Consider the following 15,000-nt stretch of genomic DNA (forward strand, 5'->3'; position numbering starts at 1 on the left):
GCACATGGTCTAGTGGTTAGGTTGTTTCACTCACGATTTAGCGAACATGAGTTCGATTCCCAGACTGGGAGGTGTGCTGTGTTCTTGAGCAAAGCACCATATTTCATGTTGCTCAAGTCCACCTTTCCATCAGAGGGAAATGTTCGCCTGCTCACCTAGCCACCAGGGTGGCGTTATTCGAAGGCTAAAATGATGCTAAGCACATTCTGACAAGCGATGTGTAACAACATTTGATAGCCTGGTAGATCATGTGATCACGTGATATAATTATGAGTATCTATAGATTAAAAACTCCCTGGTAATTGGCCACGGTCTTTGCAAAGAGAAGAATTAGCTGTTTCGGAATTGAGTCTTCGTCTGTGAGAGTTTAAACACTTATTTCGCCTCTTTCAACTGAAGATTTAGTCTTGAAATCTGAGATCGTTCTTTCCCCCACTTTATGTCAGCATACCTACACTTATGTATAGTACTGAATATCTGTAAGAATATATATAGGCATAAACAAAATATATAAAATTTGTTGGTATGTCAACATTACATATGTATATGCCTAGAAAAAATTTCTCTTTTACTCTCTCTCGTTGCTCGCATGTGACCATCGTCCATCTTTCTTTTCCTCATGTGATCATCTTTCTTTTCTTTCAGGGCTGTCCTAAGGACTGGCCGTATCCTATATCTCTATCTTCTATCTTTTCTCTTGTCAAAAAATATTTTTCCAGTGTTCGCAATTTTACCCTTGTTCTGGTCTAATGACCCTCCATGTTTGTTTTCGTTCGGTTTCCTTATATGTCTCCACTGTTCAGTTCCTGTTCTCAACTTTGACCCTCTATAAATCCCAAATTTTATTTGGTCCTGATGGGAGCAGCTGTCTTCGAAGGCTTATACTGTCGTTCAATGCTCGAGATGAGGAGTAGACAGACAGCCGACAACTGATGAAGGGTCGTTCGTTATATTACTTGTCCTGTTTTCCATTTGTTTCGCTCGTTGTTTGCGTATTGAACTCATTTGTTTTCTTATTTCATATTTACTTTTGGTGACGACGTCCCGTACCCATATATGCATGTTTATATATATATATATATATATATATATATATATATATATATAAACATGCATATATATATATAAACATTTTTGCCCGAGGTTACCGTAGTCGTTTCCGTGGGCTTTTCTTTCCACGGATAAACCTAATCTGTTTTCCCTTTTTACATCGACATTTCTGTGATACACGATGCCTACTACTGATCGGTTTTTCCCACGATCCCTTTTGATCGAAATTCGATCCCCTTTTCTCCTTTTGTTCTTTTTTCTCCCCTTCTTTCCAAAAAAGAAAAGCTCTACTTTGTATTTTGTCCCTTCTGTGTTTAGCCCTGTGTGGCCAATAAAGAAACATATCTATCTATCTATCTATCTATCTATCTATCTATCTATCTATCTATCTATCTATCTATCTATCTATCTATCTATCTATCTATCTATCTATCTATCTATCTATCAACTAGCTATCTTTATTGCAAAATGTAATCTAGGACATACTATTTCTGATAAGCTTACATTTTAAACTTAGAAGACTGGAAACAAATCAGATTGAACCCATTTTCTTTGCCCATGAAGCGATAAAAGCTTAATTCCATTTCAGAGAGAGGCTAAATTTGTACATTTATTTAAAGATATACCTTACAGTACATTCTGAGTTATATATATATGTATGTATATATGTGAAACGGTGTGTTGTCAACTTTTAATTAAGAAATTAATATACGAAGAGTGTTACAAAAGTTTTGGACCTTTTTACAGTCATGATATTTTAGGTATTTAAGTATATGGGTATAAAACATTTAGAACATTTCTCGTGTGTGTGTGTAAATATATATATATATGCGCACATGTACATAGATACATGCATGCATACATATATACATACATACTTCATAAATAAATAAATACATACTTGCATAAGTACATACATACAGACGTACATAGATACATACATACACACTTACATACGTGCATATATACATACGTACATACATACAGACATACACACATACATACACACTTACATACGTGCATATATACATACATACATACATACAGACATACACACATACATACATACATACATACATACATACATACATACATACATACATACATACATACGATGATATACGACTGTAGAACTGAATGAATACGGGTATGGATTATCTATGTTGCATTTGTATTTATTTCTATATACATATATATTTAATTTTATATGGTTACATTATATATGCGCGCTTATATTCATACATAGGTGCACGCATACATAAATACACACACACACGCTCACGCTCTCACGCACACACACACATACCCAGACATTCATGTATGTTATATATGTATGTGTGTGTGTGTGTGTTTGTATATGTTCGCATGTGTGTGAACTGATACGAATATGTGCATACACATATACGCGCAAACATATACACATATGTATATGAACTCCCTATATATATGTATATATATATACATATTTACATACATACATAATACATACATATGTATATGTTATATATATATATATATATATATATATATATATATATTATATATATTATATATATTCACTTTCGTATACATACATACATAGATACAAATTATTTAAAAATACCTATTTATGTATATTGTTTTGTAAAATGTGTTTGATGAATGAAAAATATTTTTAGAAATCCTCTACAAAGAAATCGTATAAAATGTTTGATACAGTTCCAAAAGACTCTGCTTATGCCAAATTACCTTTACATTAGAAGTCTTTGGACGATTGTAATGCCTACAAATACATCGGAATTTGATTAGAGTGATACATTTTTCTAGATGCAGTTCTGAAACAGTATGGAAATTGAATAAAAGAAACAAAAAAAGAAAATTAGAAAAACAGAAAAGAAAAGCAAAATATCTATATAAAACTGTTCCCAAGTTTCTGTTAACTTTTGCTGTTTGGTTGATTGCACTATAAAGTAAGATCCGTGTCATTGTCGGTAATTTATGTGCTGTTTGTGATAATGATAGTGATGGTGATGGTGGTAGTGGTTGTGGTTGTGATGGCGGTAGCAGTGCTGGCAGTGGTGATGTGGTGAGAAGGGGTTTGTGTTTTGACGGCGAGCAGATGTAATGGGCTTTGTGTGGTCACACCTTTCCCTAACTCAGTAACTAATCATGTTGATCTGAAGTCAGCCCTGATAAAACGTGTATCAGCTGGGCTACCCTGTCTTTTTATTCAGACATGATGTATCGAAGACTAACTACATTATCCAATGTAACTTTTCTCTTTTTTTTTTAAGATGGTGATATAGGGGTTAAATAACTTGTGTTTTTTTTATTTCTAGTAGAGCAAATTTACCTATTGTTTTATTAGCGGTCCTTTTACTGACAAGTTCACTCCTTAAATATTCTGTAGTGGCATTCAGAGGGAGGCGAAGTGCAAGTTGAATTCCCAGCACCCTTGACATGAATTCATAGAAACTCTCCAGACATGGAATGCAAGCATTCCATTTTGGGAAAAAACTGGTATAAAAGGTTCTTTCAGCGGACAAAGCCAATTTTTCCCATCCTGGATTCAGTTGCAGACCGTGGTGCAGTGTAAATAGAACATGAGAACCTCTTGTCTAGTTTTGTCAAACTATCAAAGCCACTACCGACAGGGCAACACGATTGGTAGAACGTCCGATAGGGGGGATGTCCTGAGAATTGATGAGAAAGCACAATCTTTTTTTTCCAAGATGGAGAATTAAGAATAATTTATGAACATCCTTCGTGTAATTCAGTTTTGGATGAATTATAGAAGTTCGAAAGATATATTACAAACATTCATAAAGTGAAGACTGGAAAATGTTTGCGGTTCTGGAAGAATTACTAAAATATCTCCCGGTACGGAGGTGGGTTAAATGCTTTTTGGTGTTTAGTTAAGCCCCTTTAGTTTAAGCCTAAAATACTAGGATAGATTTAATTGACTCTTCTCCCTAAAATGTGCGGTTTTGTATCTAGCTTAGAATTTATTCTCCCCCTCCTTCACTATTATACACATCATTATGTAAATCTGTTATAAATGCGTATATAAATTTAATTCTATCCTGGTTCGATTTCGTACGAATCAGTGAATGTTTTGTTTACCGATTTCTTTATTGGGGCGAATGGTTTTCTGCTTGTTTCAGAACTACCGGGAGCATTCGTTAGCGAGACCAAATCTGGTCGAATACTGTGTCTGATAATCCGCCGACGACGTTCTGTCACAAAATATTCTTGCACCGTTCTAAGAGTTCATAGGCTGACTGTGAAGGAATGATGTTAGAGCAGTGAAATATTTCATGCATTAAAATCAGCTCTTCGTATTAATAACTGCATTGTTTCTTTCCAGCTAAACTGACATCTGAATCTTCAAAGAAGACTTCAAATGTAACCAGTTGCGATATCTCTGGAAAATGGACAAAATTTGACATCGTGGTGTTAACATGTACTAGCAGAAAAAGTGTTTAGCCCCAAGGACATTCATGTTGACATGGTTGCTACATTAAGGGATGACACTCCAGCTTTATGAAAAGTTCAAAAGTGGGCAGCTGAATTTAGGAGGGGAACAGGAAGTCTTGAAGGTGATTCAAAGTCTGGACGTCCTGCAACTACCAACACAGAAGGAAACATTTATCATGTTCACCATAGGCGCAGGAGTAGCTGTGTGGTAAGTAGCTTGCTAACCAACCACATAGTTCCGGGTTCAGTCCCACTGCGTGGCACCTTGGGCAAGTGTCTTCTGCTATAGCCCCGGGCCGACCAATGCCTTGTGAGTGGATTTGGTAGACGGAAACTGAAAGAAGCCTGTCGTATATATGTATATATATGTGTGTGTGCATGTGTTTGTGTGTCTGTGTTTGTCCCCCTAGCATTGCTTGACAACTGATGCTGGTGTGTTTACGTCCCCGTCACTTAGCGGTTCGGCAAAGGAGACCGATAGAATAAGAACTGGGCTTAAAAGAATAAGTCCCGGGGTCGAGTTGCTCGATTAAAGGTGGTGCCCCAGCATGGCCGCAGTCAAATGACTGAAACAAGTAAAAAAAAAATACTGATGAGGGACAGACTATTGACTATAAATCAAACAGCCAATGCTATTAGCATATCCTGTGACTGGTTTGAGAATATTTTGTACCATGAACTTGGTATGACGAAGGGTTTTGCTCGGTGGGTGCTACGTCTTCTGATACCTGATCAAAAGCGCACCAAGCTAATCAAAGCACAGGTAAACCTGACACTATCTGAAGCATACCCAGCTGGTTTCCTTGAATATTTCTGAAGCCAGGATGAATGTTGGTTTCATTACTTTGAGCCAGAGACAAAGAGACAGTCCATACAGTGTAAACACTCCTCCTCACCTGCTCTAAAGAAAGCCAAGGTAGTTTCGTATGCAGCAAAGGTGATGGCATCAGTTTCTTGGGATGCTAAAGGTATTGCGTTATTGACTATCTTCAAAAAGGCCACACTATCAATGGAGAATACTATGCTGACTTGCTAAAGCAGTTACAAAAGGCTCTCAAGACCAAGCGCCTAGGAAACCTGACGAAGGGAGTCTTGTTTCATCAGGACAATGCTCCAGCACACAAGTCCTTGCTTTCAATAGCAGCTTTGCGTGACTGTAGCTTTAAATTGGTTGATCACCTTCATTCTCCTGATTTCGCCCCATCTAACTACCATCTCTTCCGTAGCTTGCAAAAACGCTTGGCTGGGAAGCAGTATCGCAGTGATGATGACATCATATCTCCTGTTGATAACTTTTTTAATCAACAGGGTAAAAAATTCTTCACCAATAAAATCCAAGCACTGCAACACCGATATGTGGAACGCAAGGAGGACTACGTTGGAAAATATGAGAGTATCTTGGTGAGCCTATGAACTTTTCAGCCGACCCCTGTATATGCGTCGCTAGTTTGTTTACTGGTTGTTCAAAACGTAGTCGTCTAGGATAGCAGTGAGAGGTACTAGACAGAAGTCAGCACCAATTACACTCACCCCAAAAATTTATATTAAATTTCAAAATAATTCTTTTAAAGACAAAAACAAAATGGAAAGTGAAAACAGTAAGTACGTACAACAGATAGACAAAGAAAAGAAATGAATGACGTTAATTGTAAGGGTAACAGTAACAGCGTTACATAGATAATTAAAGGCAACGTACTTGATATAAGTTGTCTAATGGAAAAGAAAAGAACATTAATAGATATGTTGGTCGGTGTGTGACACACTATATTCCAAAGACTATGATTGAGCGTATGGAAGCATATGCCTGGTTTTTAAGACTGAAGACAAGGGAAAGCGACAGGTGAAGTTAGTGATGTGGGTGCTTGGTTTGTTGTCACCTTTGGGGTACAGTATGGGCTGTTGGTGAGCACAGAGGATAAGTTAGTGGTGCAGAACGCGACAGATAGCGAACGCCATATTTTTTATTAGCAGCCGTCGATGCTCTGATAGTGGAGGCGCGTGACTTAGAGGTTAGAGTGTTGAACTCATGATCGTAAGGTTGTGGTTTCGTTTCCTAGACCGGGCGATGCGTTGTTCTTGAGCAAAACACTTCATTTTCACGTTGCTCCAGTCCACTCAGCTGGCAAAAATGAGTGATCCTGCGACGGACCGACGTCCCGTTCAGGTGGGGAATTTCTACGCCACTGAAACCGGGAAACCGGCCCTTATGAGACTGGCATGGCTCGAGAAGGAACATTTATTAATTATTATTATTTTATGCTCAGATAGGGGTGAGGCAACCAGTCTTCTTTAGACATCTGGTGTGCTTCCCAGGAAAATTCCGCACTTTGATTAGGACAACAGCTTGGATACACCATGGAATTTGTGAAACTAGCCGATATGAGAGCGGGGTGCAAACGCCTCACAAACCAGTGGAAACTTTTCTAATTGTCTGACAGGCGCCGAATGAATTTTCCGAATATGTCAGTGTGGATTTGAACAAGTCGCATAGACTTCTTCAGATGGTTCCTAAATAGAGAGTTCTGTAAGAAACGCATCGCGAGTAACGTTCTTGTGGTCAGACTGGCAAATGACCAATTCTTCAACGTAAAGTGTGAAGCTGGATTGTCAGAGCTAAGGTACAAAGAAACGAAATCAATCTGATGGGACCGAATAGCAGAAGTGCAGCATGGCAACAGTCATAATTTGACCTATGATGAGCGATGATAAGCGTTTGTCACTCATTCAAATGTATGTGGGTACGGATTTCCAGGCGCACTTTGTTTGGATGTTCGGTACATGTGGACAGCCTGATCGTTGGATGGACTTCAATGCGTACCTCAACGGCCTACCACATCTTTTGATAAAAGGGTGGATTACTGCAAAAAGTCGATAACGGCTAAGGAAATTTGGGAAGTCATGATTAGCTGCACGGCGAGGCGGGTGGATAAATCGCTTGGTTTGGATGGTCTACCTTAGAGGTTTACACTTATATGTCAAACTTGTTCGGTTATCTCTTGACGGGTATCTGATGCAAATGGCAGCAGAATGAGAGAATTTCCAGTTTTGTGAGTCTCAAAGAACAATAACACTGCTGAGAAATACCACTTTGATAATTTTCAGTCCATAACTCTACTAAACGTAGATTTCAAAAATTTGACAAAAGTTTTAGCTGAAACGTTGACACTGGTCGTCGATATTCTGCTTGGTGATGCGGAAACATGTGCCATCTCATACAGCAGTATATATACAGCCTCCACGGCTTGTGATACGTCATAAAATGGTGGGGGTAAGGAAACTGTCATTGGCGAGGGCTCTGATAAACTTAGATCAATGGAACGTTTTCGATAGGGTCGATCACTAAAACTTGACGGCTGTCAAGTATTAGTGTTACCCACATTCTATCACGTAAAAACACATAAACCGGGTATAAATTTAAAAATTAGAACTATTGTCTCTAGTATTAACGGACCGTTCCAAAAAATCTCCTGGCTTCTATCTAATATTCTCAAACCACTACTTCAAACCTTCGTAAGACCTGCTGAAAACTCAATCGAAGACGTCAACTAAGTGAGAGATCTCAAACCATCCTTACTTAAAAAAAAAAATTTTTTTCCTTTATTTTGGACCTTGTTTCTCTATACAGTCCCGTTCCAGCATCCCCAGCAATAAACTTACTAACTGACCACATTGCCTCCTCTCACAACCTTAACTGCTTTGAGCTCATAGCTCCAGATATCAATGAACTCATAACTATATCGGTGAAGATATAAAATTTGAAGCGGAGCACTCCAATAACTCCGATTCTTTATCTGTGCTTGATTTTGAACTAAAAGTCACAGAGAACGGGTCCATTTTCCCTAACTTACAGAAAAGCAGCGTGCAAGAGTCTATTTGTATATTATGATTCATCCCAGTTCATCAGAACTAAAATGACCTACATTAGAAATGAGATTCACAGGATACGCAGTAAATGTGGCGAGGTAGGTAGCAAAAACATCAACACCATACAATTCCAAAAAATCCCCATGGGGAATGGCTATCCATACTCTTTCACTAAACACCAGCACATCACCAAACCATCTATCAAAATTCTAACATGTAAGGATAACATGTGTTCTCTGAAACTGCCACATTTTAATGGAAAAAAAAAAGAAACGCTGCAACCCACCGTGCGATCTGTAAAGGGGAATTAAATATACGACTGGCAGACTCCAGACCTCCTCTGAGGTGAGTCCTAACTAAAAACAGGCCAAGTTAAAAACAACACCTTATGTACATTGCTCAATCTAAGATGAAAATATATGTTTGCGGTCCTTCGTGGTATATAAAATAAAATGTGGTAAATGTAAGGAATTCTGAACCGGAAGTTCACATACGGGTCAAAGAACGTATCTATGCTTTACGCTTCTTCCATAAAAACACCTACGAAAATTCCAACATCATGACAGCCAAGTTTCAATAGAAGCTATACAAAGAAACGTTGGGTACTTTAGAATAAAAGAATCTATTTTAAGTAACAAGTACACCTTGGAGATTAATAAGAGATCTGAATTGAATGCAGTTGTGCAGATACTATAAACTCTCTCTCTATCCGCTCAGTCGAAGTCGACTCTCGGTCACTCGTTGGATCAGTGTCCTCCAGTCAGTTCTATCCTGGGCCGCTTCCTTCAGACTGGCCATGTCCATTCCGGTATCACTCTTGATGGTGTCAAGCCAGCGGGTTCTTGGTCGGCCTCTTCCTCTCTTGCCACTGACCATTCCGAGCATGATGTCCTTCTCCAGGGATTCTCTCCGCATAATATGACCGAAATATGCCAATCTACGCTTGTTGATCCCAGCTTCTAGCGACATTTTCGGCCTGATCTGCTTAAGAACCTCTCCATTGGTGAGCCTTGCTGTCCATGGAATCCCAAAAAGTCTTCTCCAACACCAAAGCTCGAATGCATTAATTCTCTTCTGGTCAGCTTTCTTTAGTGTCTAGGTCTCGCATCCATATGTTGCTATTGGGAAGACAATTGCATTCACCAATCTGCATTTGATAGCGAGTCTGATGTCTCTACTCTTCCAGACCCTGCTCATGCTGACCAGTGCCTCTCTGCCTAGTACTATCCGCCGTCTTATTTCTGGATCAAAAGTGCAAGAATACTATAAACAGCGTATAACAATCCTTCATAAACACAAATACACTACAGAGCAGAGACATCAGCTATTGTCCAAAAATCTCCTAACCCTGGAATATTGAGATATAATTTTAATTATTAATTTTTGTAATTTGCATCGCTTTGCCTTTAAAAAAGAGAGAAGATATTTAAAATATTTAGATACATAAGCGCAAGCGCGACTGTTTAGAGAGAAACTTGCTTCCCAACCCCATGGTTCCGGGTTCAGTCTCACTGCGTGGCACCTTGGGCAGATCAAAGCCTCGTGAGTGGATTTGGTAGATGGAAACTAAAAGAATCCCGTCGTATATATATGTGTATATCTATGTGCATGTGTCTTTGTGTCTGTTTGTCCCCACCCGATCACCACTTGACAACCGGTGTTAGTGTGTTTATGTCCCAGTAACTTAACGGGTTGGGAAAAGTGACCGTTAGAATAAATGCTAGGCTTTTAAAAAGTCATGTGATCGATTTGTTCGACTAAAACCATTCAAGGCGATGCTATAGCATGGCCGCAGTCAAATGACTGAAATAAATAAAATAAAAAATATCAGACAAGGCTTCGTTTAAACTATACTATAATACGAACACCCCACGCCAAACACACATGCTTGTGTGTATATGTATGTATGTATGTATGTATGTATGTATGTATGTATGTATGTATGTGTGTACCTAATTATGTATGTATATATGTATTTATGTATCTATCTATCTATCTATCTATCTATCTATCATCTATCTATCTATCTATCTATCTATCTATCTATCTATCTATCTATCTATCTATATTATTTTAAGGTACGTTATAATGAATATTATATCTGTTGCGTCAACAATTTTTTACAAATGAAATTTTTTGTTCAAATTTATTTCTATCACTTATCAACGTATCTTTCTTCAATGAAGAACGCCAACGCCAAAACTCTTCCGAAATGTTTTACCCCCCACCCCCATTCATCTTTTAACACCAATAAATATTTTCCAATTTATTTATCTTCTGCTTCACAGTCTTTAGTTATCAGCTTCTCTTTCGATTATTGGATCGTACCATGCAGAATAACATTTCAAATTTTCTTGGCCAGATTATATATATATATATATATATATATATATATATATATATATATATATATATATATATACTAGCAATATCGCCCGGCGTTGCTCGGGTTTGTAAGGGAAATAACTATATAAGCATTTTTAGAGAGTTACTTCCCTTATAGATGCCAATTCGGGCTTTCTTAGCCATTTCTGTTTTGGTGTCTTCAAGCCATGAAGTCGTTGTTCTAAAAGAACGCTGGTCTCCTTGACAACGCTTTACGACGTTAATTTCCTTACTCTCCTTCCCCCACAGCTTCAGGAGGGAGGGAAGAAGGGGGAGAAGCAAACAGGTGCAGGTGTTTGAGCGTGGACGCCAACTCCGCCGCCATCGACACACGAAAAATTATGCATAAAATGGAATAAAAAATGATGTTAAATTATTTTTAAAATCGTAGACTCATCGTAGACGCGCGCTAATACTCAGACGGGCTCGATATGAATCACGACTATAAGATACCCGAATTTGGTTAAACTGCACCGCAAAATGTGGGAGTAGTTAGGAATCTAAATCGAAGGGGACAGACACTCACACAACTACAGTTTTATATATATAGATATATATATTTTCGATTCCCAGACCGGGCGTTGTGAGTGTTTATTGAGCGAAAACACCTAAAAGGCTCCACGAGGCTCCGGCAGGGGATGGTGGTGATCCCTGCTGTACTCTTTCACCACAACTTTCTCTCACTCTTACTTCCTGTTTCTGTTGTACCTGTACTTCAAAGGGCCGGCCTTGTCACTCTCTGTGTCACGCTGAATATCCCCGAGAACTACGTTAAGGTTACACGTGTATGTGGAGTACTCAGCCACTTGCACGTTAATTTCACGAACAGGCTGTTCCGTTGATTCGGATCAACCGGAACCCTCGTCGTCGTAACCGACGGAGTGCTTCCACACACACACACACACACACACACACACACACACACACATATATATATATATAATATATATATATATATATATATAGGGAGAATTCACGAAAAAAAACGAAAACAAAAACAGGTGGTGTAGAAAACAAACAGATGTATTTGTATAACGCTCGGGAATTGAGAAAGTCTTTAACATTTCGAGCCTACGCTCTTCCACAGAAAGGAACACAGAAAGAAACGAGGAGAGAAACAAGGAGAGAAAAAAATGTGTGTAGTGGCTACCGATCTATCATGGCAAATGCCGGACAGAAGGGTCACACAGGAGAGCGAAGAAGTAGGGGAGATAACAAAGTAGTAGTGATCCCAAAGCGAATGTGCACGTGTGTGTAAGAGACTGCGTATATGCGTGTGAAAGAGGGCTGGTGATCTTGACGTGTGCGTGTGTGTATGTGTAGGTGTGAAAATGTGGGGATGGAAATTGGTCAGTGATGGTGTATGTGTAACAAAGACGTATAAGTTTCAATTTTACTCACCTACCCTGGAATCTGCCCTTCGGAAGTATTTGGAAAGTATCTTTGTATAGAGTACATGTCTGAACAAACGAGAGCAGATTTATTCACTAAGCTGGAACGTGCCATCTGCATACACTGCGTGAATATCGGGCGAAAAAATTTCTATGTAGAGTTTGATAATCACCTAATACTGTTTGAGTGTGCAAATAAGATCGTCCTAACAAGTTAAGTACCGCAATTTAAGTACCTAATTCAACTGAATCCAAATTACATCTGTCTATCTATCTATCTATCTATCTATCTATCTATCTATCTATCTATCTATCTATCTATCTATCTATCTATCTATCTATCTATCTATCTGTATATGTATATATATATGTATATATATATATATATATATATATATATATATATAATATATATTATATATATAATATATATATATCATGTCGCCGTGATAGATCGTTAGCCACTACACACATTATTTATCTCCTTGTTTTTTCTGTGGCCCTTTCTGTAAAAGAGCGTAGGCTCGAAACGTAAAAGACTTTTTTTTTTATTCCTGAGCGTTATGCTAATACATCTGTTTGTTTTGTACACCACCTGTCTTCGTCTTTTGTTTTTTCGTAAACTCTCCATATATATATATATATATATATATATATATATAATATATATATATATATATATATATATATATAATATATATACATGCGAAACACACATATATCTATGTATGTGTGTCTTTGAGTCGGTGTTTGTCCCCGTCCCATCACCGTTTGACAACTGGTGTTGATGTGTCCCCGTACCTCAGCGTCTCAGCAACGAGACCGATAGAATAAGTCCTAGGGCCGATTTGTTCAAAAAACACTTCAAGCGATGCTTCAGTATGACCGCAGCCAAATGACTGAAACAAGTAAAAGAGTGAAAGAATACTACAAGCATTATCTAACATGCAGAACTCAATGCATAGTGTCGAATGGATGGACACATTTATAAATCATGAACAACCAAATGTGAAGCTCAGAGCAGTTTGTCAAATATATGTGAGTGTATGCATACACAAGAATACCAAAAAGTAACCAGAAACGTTCTCTGTGGGATAAACCCGGTGCAGTTCAGGCTTCCACCGCAAGAAGCCACTTGATGCGACCCGCAGGTATCAGTCTTCGATCGGCGTTGTCTGGTGATGTTGTACTTCCATGTGGTGGTTCTTTGTTTTGCAGTGCTTCTCCCCTGTTTGTCGACTTTTGTGATGGCTGAAACAAAGGAACAGCGTGCTTCCGTGAAATTCTGTTCTCTCTCGGGGAAAAAAAGCGGCTGAAACAATTGTCATACTTCAAATAACTTACAAGGACGCTGCCATGAGGAAAACGCAAGTTTACAAGTGGTTTCCACGCTTTAGGAATGGTCACTTGTCGCTTGAAGACCAGGACGAGTGTCGACCTCCTGAGCGAATGAAAACGTGAACTGATCTTAGAGGACTGTCACCGAACAATTGACGAACTTGTTGATATGACTGATGTGTCCTGGAGCTCCTGCCAGCGAATTCTCAGCTAGGAATTGCGAATGAAAAGGGTTTCAGTAAAATTTGTGTTTCACTTGCTCACGGAAGATCAAAACCAGACACGAATGAATGCGTGTCGGGAACTGAAAAAAACAGTTTGAAGTTGATCCAGGCCTTTTTTCGAAGGTCATTAGTGGTGACGAAGGCTGGTGCTACGGAATTTGTAGATGTGGAAGAGATGAAGAATGAAACGTTGGAGACGTTAAAGGGCATCACTTTGCAAGAGTTCTAGTACTGGTTCGAATAGTATAAAACGCACCTGGATTGATGCATTGCTTCAAATGAAGAATACTTTGAAAGCGATAAAAGTGTGGACATGTAAAACTAAGTGAATAAAATGATGTTGCAAAATTCCAGTTTCTTTTGGTTTATATATATATATGTGACCTCGTGTGTACCGTTGGCGATTTTTTCCCTCTGTCTTCCCTTCTCCGGATCTTTCCTTCTCCTATGTTTCCGACGAAGAGCTCCGCTCGAAACCTTAAACCCTCCTTCTTTCCTTCTTTTCTGAACGTCCAATAATACTATATTTGTTCCACGTCCTCGCGTTGTTGTGTTTTTTTGTGCTTTCTTGTTTGGATTAACTATATATATATATATATGTATATACCACTGAGTATCTATCCAATGTGTTGTAAATAGGATCAGGGCTTTGCTGTTACAGGATAAGAAAGAAGACAGTTGTCCTGTTACTGTCTTCTTTGTACAGATCGCTAATGAAAAGTTTCTGTATGTCAATTAGTGTTTCTAGGATTGACTCACGGCAAGCAATTATTGCTGCATCGTGAGCAGATCCCGAATGACAGACGATGAAAATTTGGTATTTGCACTAAGTTGCATTAAGTTATCCGACTGAGGAGCACATCATCAAACATTTGATTGAATGCTCAATACATCAAAAGAGCGAATTATATTCTAAACAGAGTTGAAGCAAGTTCGCAACCCCGCATGACTCCATTCTTAGTAGTGAAACTCTCTGAAGTATCATCAACTGCACAATGGCTTTCATAACCTAGCTTGAACAGGTTGGCGGGCATCCCGTTTTTAACAGCAAGTTAAAAAGACCCGTTGACTGCATCAAATGCTTTAGCTCGATTCACATATAAAGAGGAAATATGATGCACAGCTTTACATAACGTTTTACCTTAAAGTGATGCAATGAGAATATCATGCCTTGCGGTATTTCTCCAACTCTTTACTTTTGAGATCTGAGTTCAAGTTTCGCTGGAGTCAACTGTACTTTTCATCTTTTCGGGAACGATAAAATAAAGTACTAGACAAGTACAGGGGTCGAT

The sequence above is a fragment of the Octopus sinensis genome, linkage group LG2, assembly GCF_006345805.1.
Source record: "Octopus sinensis linkage group LG2, ASM634580v1, whole genome shotgun sequence".
In the NCBI taxonomy this organism is placed as follows: domain Eukaryota; kingdom Metazoa; phylum Mollusca; class Cephalopoda; order Octopoda; family Octopodidae; genus Octopus; species Octopus sinensis.